The following is an 8872-nucleotide window of genomic DNA, read 5'->3' on the forward strand; positions in this document are numbered from 1 at the left end:
TTTTTGTAGACGATACTAGTATTATAATAAATAGCACTACAGAGAAAGCAATAAAAGAGCTAGTTAACAATTTTCAAATAATTATTAAGTGGTTCTCTAGTAATGGACTCTAATTATAGGAAATCACGCTATGTCTGGTTCTGTACAAGAAACAGAGATGCACCAACAGTTGACACAGAACATGAATATGGGTTAGTATACAGGGTAGAATGCTACAAATTTTTGGATGTATGTATTGATGAAAACTTGAACTGGATGAACCATATTATCGGGCTGTTCAAACTACTAACTTCAGGTCTTCCTATAACTCCTAGTCGTAGAAACAAAAAGATCAACCTCCTGACGTATTTTGCATATTTTCACTCAGTAATGTCTTATGAGTAATTTTCTGGAGTGACTCATCAGTTAGAAAGAAAGTAGTGATTGCACAATAGCGAGCAGTTAGAATAGTATGTAGTGTTCACTTGCAGTCATCATTTGCGCATCTCTTCAAGAAGTTAAACTCTTTAACTGTACCATCCCAACACATATATCCCTAATGAAATCCGTCATAAATAATCCATCACAATATGAGTAGAATAGTGATGTCGATATCATATCTACGAGAGGAGAGGGAAAAATTACATTCATAGCCCAATATTAAAGCTGTCAGTGGCTCAGAAAGGAGTTCAGTATACAGAAAAAAAATTGATCATTTGCCCAATACAACAAATCACTGCTGCTAATGATCCTTGTTTCCCTCGATGAATATTATGTGAAATTGTTAGACAAGTATTTTGTAAAAAAATAAAAACAAAGGTGGCCATTTTTAAGTGTAGTTGCATGAGTAGGACTAAACTTTCGTGTTGTCATTAATGTTAACATTACTCACGTATACATATATTGTAAACTGGCTCATTCTAAATCATTGTTTATAAAACAGTTGTTCGAATGCTCTATGGAACCTGTTACCAGCTAACTTGCTTCTGTAGGCACTGTTAAAATATGTAGGGGAACGAATGGATTTTTGCAGAAAACCAGAATCATTACATTTCTGATATTCAGTTATAATTCTCTTGGTTACGTTTACACCCTTCTATAGTCACTGTTTATCATTACCTAGATTTCGTAGTGAAACTGTCCGCAAATGGAGCTAAAAAAGGCTTATTACACTAGTTTATAGGATTATGGTTAGTCAATCAAAATACGTCTGTGAGCGTCAGAACAGATTTTCAACGATTTATGGTTAGAGACCATTTTAATTCATAACGTTTATATTCATTAGTTTTGCTACAAACATCAGAAACCTTGTTGCTGCTGATCATTTTTTATATTGATATCGCACCCTACTCGCTACGAATACTAATGCAGATGGTGAACTGCATTTTTATATTGTTGTGACGATTCAGATGTGTTTCTTGTTGTGTCCGAGTTGCTGCGTCGTTCTGGAAATGTCACTGTAATTTAAATACATGAAAATTTCTTTTTGCTTATGACTGTCCCTATAAACGTGAAAGTAATTTCACTTCCGAACTGTAGGTTTCCTATTATGGATAAATTCAAATACTGTAATTTACTTGTAATGATATTTACATGTTTCTGATTTGTTTATACTTCTGTTTCCGCTCGTGCATCGTATCTCCGTGAATATTTGTTTTAAGGTTCTGTTTTTAATATACACAAGTGAACGATGGAAGTGATGATTACGGACCGAGATTTGCAATAGCAAGCCACTCCGTAAGTAAATTTATTTCTACGTTTTCCCGGTATCTGTTGGGTCAGAATCGTCAGTAATAAGAAATTTTCGCGTGTTTACATTACACTGAATCTTTCATAACATTGTAGCACCTCGCACACATTATGAATCGCGTTCATATCGTAATAATGTAATAAAACATACGTTTAAGTATGAAATTTATTCCCCTAAATGCGAAATACGTATGATAAGCTACATAAAATCGGCATTGTTCGCAGAAAACATTTTCATGTTGAAAACTAAATCACTGTTTTTACATTTGCGGGTTTCAATGACCATTTCATTACCAATATGTAATTACATATAAATAAATTAAAGTTTTTGTGGGTGAAGTTGACAGTGTATTCAAAATCACCCACTGCTGGTCACTGGTTTTTGTGACTGGTGCTATTCTTTCTTCCCCCATTGTTATACGGTGGCAGTTGTTGTGTTTGTGTGTATTTAAGTTTCTAAAGAGGTCACCAGCACATCTTCTGTCACATTTACATCAATGTACGTATATTTTAAGAGAAAAAAATTCGAGACTGTTCTGTAACGTTCTCGAGCTTTTACAAAATCGAATGCTAGCAAATGTTTTCGAACGTCGTAGAATATTCTCGAATTTTTTAGAATGCAACTACAAAACGACACATACCACACCAATCCACACTCCTGCAAAATCCTCTTAACCGATAAGATGTGCAATGTTGCATCGAAAAAATGTGTCCGCTTATAGACAAAAACTGCGTAAACAAAAAAGGTTGTGTGAGCGAACAATTTAAGCAACAACAGACAAATCAGTGAAAGCGAAATTTGAGCCAAGGGGAAGAAAAAAGGAAAGCGCAAACTTCCCAACAGAATTCCGATATTCGCTCTATGTTCCCGGTATGCTCTCGCAGAAAAAGCTTCTAAACAACGTAATAGAAACGGAAAAATTAACCGAAAAAGAAAATAAAAATCAATATTCGTACCACGACTGTCATCCATTTCATCTGTTTTAGTGTTCATCTTTTAAAGGCTCGTATTTCCGGTAAGATTGGCGGACAGCATTACTATTAATAAAGCAAAAAGACAAACATTCCTATGCTGCGAGACGAATTTAAATGAATCGTGTTTCTCACACGGACAACTATACAAAACGTCTTTGCGTATTGGACAAATACAAAACGTATCCGTCTTTGCACCTGAAAGGAAAAAACCAAATTTAGTTTGTAAGAATTTACATTGAATAAATAAGATACTACACAAATAAGAGGATTAATTTCACTTTCTTTTCGTTCAAAAACCAATTCAAAAAGAACCAAGCGAAGCGGCACTTTTCAAGTACTTGTTAAAATAAGCAGTAAGAATTCCGTAGTTATGGTGATCTGAAATTCTTCGACGCTTCTCTTTATTGAGAATGTGAGTATCTGACGGGTGTTCAGTTGAACCCAGGCGATCAGCTGAGCATAAAACTGGAGGTCCAACAGCTCCCATTTAGAAAACAGCCACCAATGGTCATAAGAATAGTGTGCTTACTATAAGTTTCCTAAATACAGCCTTCCACTAATGCCTCAAGTAGAACACGAAGCAGCAGTCGACTGGTTGGACGGTTGCACTTGGAAAACTGCCACAGTGTAGTTTCGTTTCAATTACACATAAGATGGGAAAAGAAGAGTGTTTTTCAGTCTCCTCTTCTGTGCCTTGAATATTTTGCAGCAAAAAAAAGTCGCTGAGCGTAGTGTTCCAAAACTCAATCTTACGTTAATCATCATAAACTAAAGGCTATGCCTTGCCGATTTAGCCACATCCCTCTCTCCATTGTCATCCTCTTCAATTCTTCATACGATTTTATCCCCATATCTTCTTTGATGTTATAAAAATACGTTGCTCTTGGCCTGGCTCTTGGTTTTTTCCCTAAAACTTTTCCTTCAAATACATTCTTTAGGAACTAGTTGTGTCTCATTATGTGCCCTATCATTTTTGATTTTCTTCTTCCTATATCATTTAGCAGCGTTCTGTTCTCATTCACTTCTCTTAAGATCTGTTCGTTACTTTTTCTATCTACCCACTTGTTTTCGTCATTCTTCTCCATATCCACATTTCCACTGCTTCCAGTCTCTTTTCCTCTGCCTTTCCCAGAGTCCACGCTTTACATCCGTGTGTTAAGACACTCCAGACAAAAGGTCTGACAACCTTTTTCCTACTTTTTAGGCTTGTATGATTGTCTGTTAGTAAATTCCTTTTATTTTGCAAAACTTGCTTGGACAAGGCTATTCTTCTCTTTATATCTGTGATACATTTATTGTCGTCGGTGATTGTGCTCCACAAATAACAGAAGTTCTCAATGTGCTCTAGAATATCATCTTCTAGTTTAAATTTAACTTTACTACTTTCTTTTTTCTTCCTTACTGCCATAGTTTTTGTTTTCTTCTTATTTATTTTTAGATTAAATTCTCTTAGGATTTTGGCATATTTTAGCAACATAAACTCCATTTCCTTTACTGAGTCAGCAAGTGCTACTATATCATCTGCAAAACGTTACGTTAAGTAATCGTTTGTCAGCACATAGAAACAAAAAGATAAAAGTGGTGCAGCTGATAACACTGGGAAGAGAGTCAGCTTACAAGAGTCTTGATATCAGTGATTAGATGTACTTAACCGGATTATCAGGGACGGCAATCAATAAAATGCCTACCTCAAGCTCTAATGTATTACGTAACATGAAACCAGATGTTACGTGGCACCCTTCGTGTCTGCACGGGCTGGATGCTTCCTTGAGCGTCGAACAATCAGGACAACCTAGCTTCATACTGAACAACCAGAGCGTTGCACTTACATACAATATGCGATCAGAAGTATGCGAACATCCCTACATGATGCAGAATTGTCTATTAGATGTCACGACAGGGGGACCTGCGACGATAAAAGGAGGCGGCGAATACTGTGTTGTCAGTAGAGAAGCAGTGACAGCAGAATTGGCCGATCATGAGAGCTCGGTGGCTTCGAACGTTGACAACTCATTGGACATCACCTCAATAACAGATCCATCAACCCTTCTAAAGCTCCCCCAATCCACTAATGGTGATGTGATTGTAAATTGGCATGCGGGAGAATAACCACAGCTAAACCGATACCAGGGACGCTTCGTTACTGACGAACGGGGATTGTAGAGCATTGCAGAAGGTGGCTGAATAAAAATTGCATGATATCAGCGGAAGGAGTCACTTGAAGCTCCAAACTGATACGAAAGCTAGACCTAGAACCATTACTATATGTATGGTGTTAAAGAGAATGGGGTGAATTGGTCGAGCATCGACACATTTCTGTAGAAGCTAAGCGGCGCTTGAGGTTGTGTAAATAGAGCTATGTCTTTGGACAGTGGGTGACTGGAAACAAGCGACTTGGAGCGACCGAGCGAGGTGACGCAGTGGTTAGCACCTGGACTCGCATTCGGGAGGACGACGGTTCAAACCAGCGTCCGGCCATCCAGCTTAAGATTTTCCGTGATTTTCCTAAATCGCTGCAGGTCAATGTCGGAATGTTTCCCTTTGAAAACGCACGGCCAACTTTCTTCCCCATACTTCCCTAATCCAAAGGGACCGATGATGTCGCTGTTTGGTCCCCTCTCCCGAATCAACCAGTCAACTTGGAGAGATGAATCACGCTTTACCCTGTGTCAGTCCGATGGAAACCTTTCTGCTATCAGTATACTTATATGGATATGGTGTCATGTCCGAAAGAACAGACACCACATCCATATAAGTATATAGTTTTTGCAATGACCTTCTTCTTCTGTGTGGATGCACACATATTTCCCGAACTCTTACGGGACTTCGTAAGAATGTCTTCCACGAGTAATGAGTGTGTTGGGGTGCGACACTACGTATGTAGTGTGTGGACATACAAGGTGAGAATGTGGGTCTCGCGGGAGGCGTGCGCGAGATAGTCCCTGCAGTCGCGCTATCGTCTGTGCCCTCGGTGGCTCAGATGGCTAGAGCGTCTGTCGTGTAAGCAGGAGATCCTGGGTTCGAGTCCCGGTCGGGGCACACGTTTTCACCTCCCCCCGTTGATATATATCAACGCCCGTCAGCAGCTTCAGGTATTAATATAATTCTAACTTTCTGCTATCTTGTGTAGCGCCAGCACTGAAGTACGGAGCCGTTAGTGTTACGATAGGTGGGTGTTTTTCGCGACTGCGCTTAAGAAAACGCTAAATGCGGAAGGATATGGACAAATTTTAGACCATTATGTACTGTGTACAGTAGACGAACAGCATGACAATCCACACTGTCATAAAATATCATCTGTGAGGCAATCGTCAGTGGTCAGTAATGTTCCTGAAATGGACTGCCCTGCCCAGAGCCCCGACATGAACGCAGTGGAACATATCCGGGATGAGCTAGAACGTCGGCATCCCTCCAAATTCCATCACTACTTTCTCTGATTTCGGCTCTTCGGGAAGAATGGGCTGTCCTTCCTTCACAGACATACAGACACCCCTTTAAAAGTGTCCTAAGCCTAGATCCATCAGTCATAAAGGGGAATGGTGGACATCCCACATTAATGGTTCAAATGGCTCTGAACACTATGGGACTTAACACCTGTGGTCATCAGTCCCCTACAACTTAGAACTACTTAAACCTAACTAACCTAAGGACATCACACACATCCATGCCCGAGGCAGGATTCGAACCTGCGACCGTAGCGGTCACGCGGTTCCAAACTGAAGCACCTAGAACCGCACGGCCACACCGGCCGGCCCCACATTAATATCCACTAACAGGAGCACGAGTATTTTTGGTCGGGAAATGTGATCTTACACAAATTAAAATAAATTTTGCTTACGCATTTGTATACAGTATGCCATGTGGACTAAAATTATGAAATATTAGTGTCTTACAGTGCTATGAAATAAACATAAACTTTAAGAGCTTCCTTAAAGATATTCTTTAATGAAGTAGAAGGAGTTTCCCAACAAACAGTTGAAGGAAAGACTGTTTCGAAGGATTCTAGGCAAGTGTAGCACAGCTCTTTGGGAAACAACATACATGATTTTAATTCGTCCTATTATACTGTTCCAGCGACTAGAGTGCTTATCGAGTAGGTCTGTCGGAAGAAGCTGAAGGAGCACTAAGACAAGTAGCTAGATTGTGTAAAAGGTCGGTTTAACGGAAAGTAAAAAGCAACAGAGTACTTTAGGTATTCGCTGGAAGAATGGCGATGTTTTCTTTGAGCAACCTTTGCGTACACCAGCAGTATTTTCTTCTTTCAAACACAAACTGAAAGTTTAGTACCATCCACTGTGCATTATTAAATAGTTTGCGGAGTGTGTAGCTCTAGGTACAAATGTTCAAATGTGTGTGAATTCCTAAGGGACCAAACTGCTTAGGTCATCGATCTTTAGACTTACACACTACGTAAAATAACTTATGCTAAGAACAACACAAACAGAACAACACAAACACCCATGCCCGAGGGAGGACTCGAACCTTCGGCGGGAGGGGCCGCGCAGTCCGTGTTGTGACGCCTCAAACCGCGCGGTCACTCCGCGCGGCGCTAGGTACAGATGTACCCGTAGTAGTTCAGAAATGAATCAGGTACTGAAGATATGGTCGCGATCAAATGCGCTGATATCTCGTAGCTTGCATATCACTTTGTGGCCGCCTATGAATCAGACAGCAGGTAAAAAGTCTTTGCAAAATGATTCAAATGGCTCTGAGCACTATGGGACTTAACATCTGAGGTCATCAGTCCCCTAGAACTTAGAACTACTTAAACCTAACCAACCTAAGGACATCACACACATCCATGTCCGAGGCAGGATTCGAACCTGTGACCGTAGCGGTCGCACGGTTCCAGACTGAAGCGCCTAGAACCGCTCGGTCACAACGGCCGGCTGAAGTCTTTGCGTTCACCCTGTTATCACATCGAACTGTTCCATTATCAGTGTGAGAGGTGCTCACTCTTTGACAGTTGGGTAGCTGTGTCTAACTCACTTTCTACATAACAAACCTTCATTGGACTTGTGGATAGTGTTTACGAGAGAATAAGACTCAGAATCTGAATTTTGTTATCTTATTTACATACAAATTTAGGTCATTGATTGAATGAACAGAAGACCCGTAAATTTAAGATCATTTAAAGATACGCAATGTTACTGAGACACTTTATATATCACCTTAAATACCCATTTAATTACTCTGTAATGATAGAATTTCTTACTTTTTAGAAATACTAAATCCATATTGTGGTTATTTCTGCGACTAAATTTTTTCGACACTATCATGATCAAAATATATAGAGTCCGAAAATGAAGTTGTGATCTCTGTGACTTTATCATACTTCTAGTATTGAGGCAAAAAACTCTATAGTGCACCACATTAAGAAAGACGATTCATGAATATAAAGGCGTGGAATAAATAAAATATTTACCTCTGTGGAAGGTGACTGGAACAAATTCGTAGGCTTTTTAACTTACTCTTTTTTGTAGTCGTAAATCCCTTTTTAAACTATTTAAGTTTACCAAAATATTATTTCAAGCATGTAACTCAGTCTCAATGTAGTTGTGGCTCAAGCAGGCGCGATGGACAAGGGACGAAAACATTGCCATACTTAGCGAGGAAGAGAGTACCAGTGACGTCACAGCCAGCAGCGCGGTTATACAATGGCGAGCCCATGGCTACACGAAAGTCATTTACCACTTGTACATGGCCGAAGAGAGCTCGGCCGAAAGCTCGTGTAATATTAACCACGTGACTGGGCTGGAAATCAGAAAAGATTTTGTTAACTACTGATTCTACTTCTTCATTGTGTCTTTGAAACTAAATCAGAATTTATTGCCAGCATAATTTAAACTTGTCCATAGTAACATCAAATTTTTGATATATATGTAGATAATTTGTTGAAATATTCTGGTACTTGGCAGTTCAGAAATATTAACTATAAATCTGAAGAGTCTCAAGTGCAGATTTAAAGCTTACCTTCTTCTTTTGTCTGTTTTCTCCTGCCCTTTATTCCGTATCTTCATGAGGTCGGCGTGTTAATTTGGATTTGGACGTGTTAGTGGTACAGGGTGACTGAAAAATTTCTAATGCTTACCATGATATATTAACCTTTTTTCTGGAAATAAAATTTTCTTTATTTGTTTGGTCATTACTACACTAACGGAAAGAAATT

At 39.4% G+C, this 8872-nt stretch overlaps 1 non-coding gene across 1 annotated transcript; it reads left to right on the plus strand.

Annotated features, from left to right (window-relative positions):
- The first annotated feature begins 5667 nt into the window (after positions 1-5667).
- Trnat-ugu lies at positions 5668-5742 on the plus strand. The gene has a single exon. It is a non-coding gene; the product is annotated as a tRNA-Thr (tRNA).
- Positions 5743-8872: the final 3130 nt, after the last annotated feature.

The sequence above is a fragment of the Schistocerca americana genome, chromosome 1 (assembly GCF_021461395.2).
Source record: "Schistocerca americana isolate TAMUIC-IGC-003095 chromosome 1, iqSchAmer2.1, whole genome shotgun sequence".
NCBI classification, from domain to species: domain Eukaryota; kingdom Metazoa; phylum Arthropoda; class Insecta; order Orthoptera; family Acrididae; genus Schistocerca; species Schistocerca americana.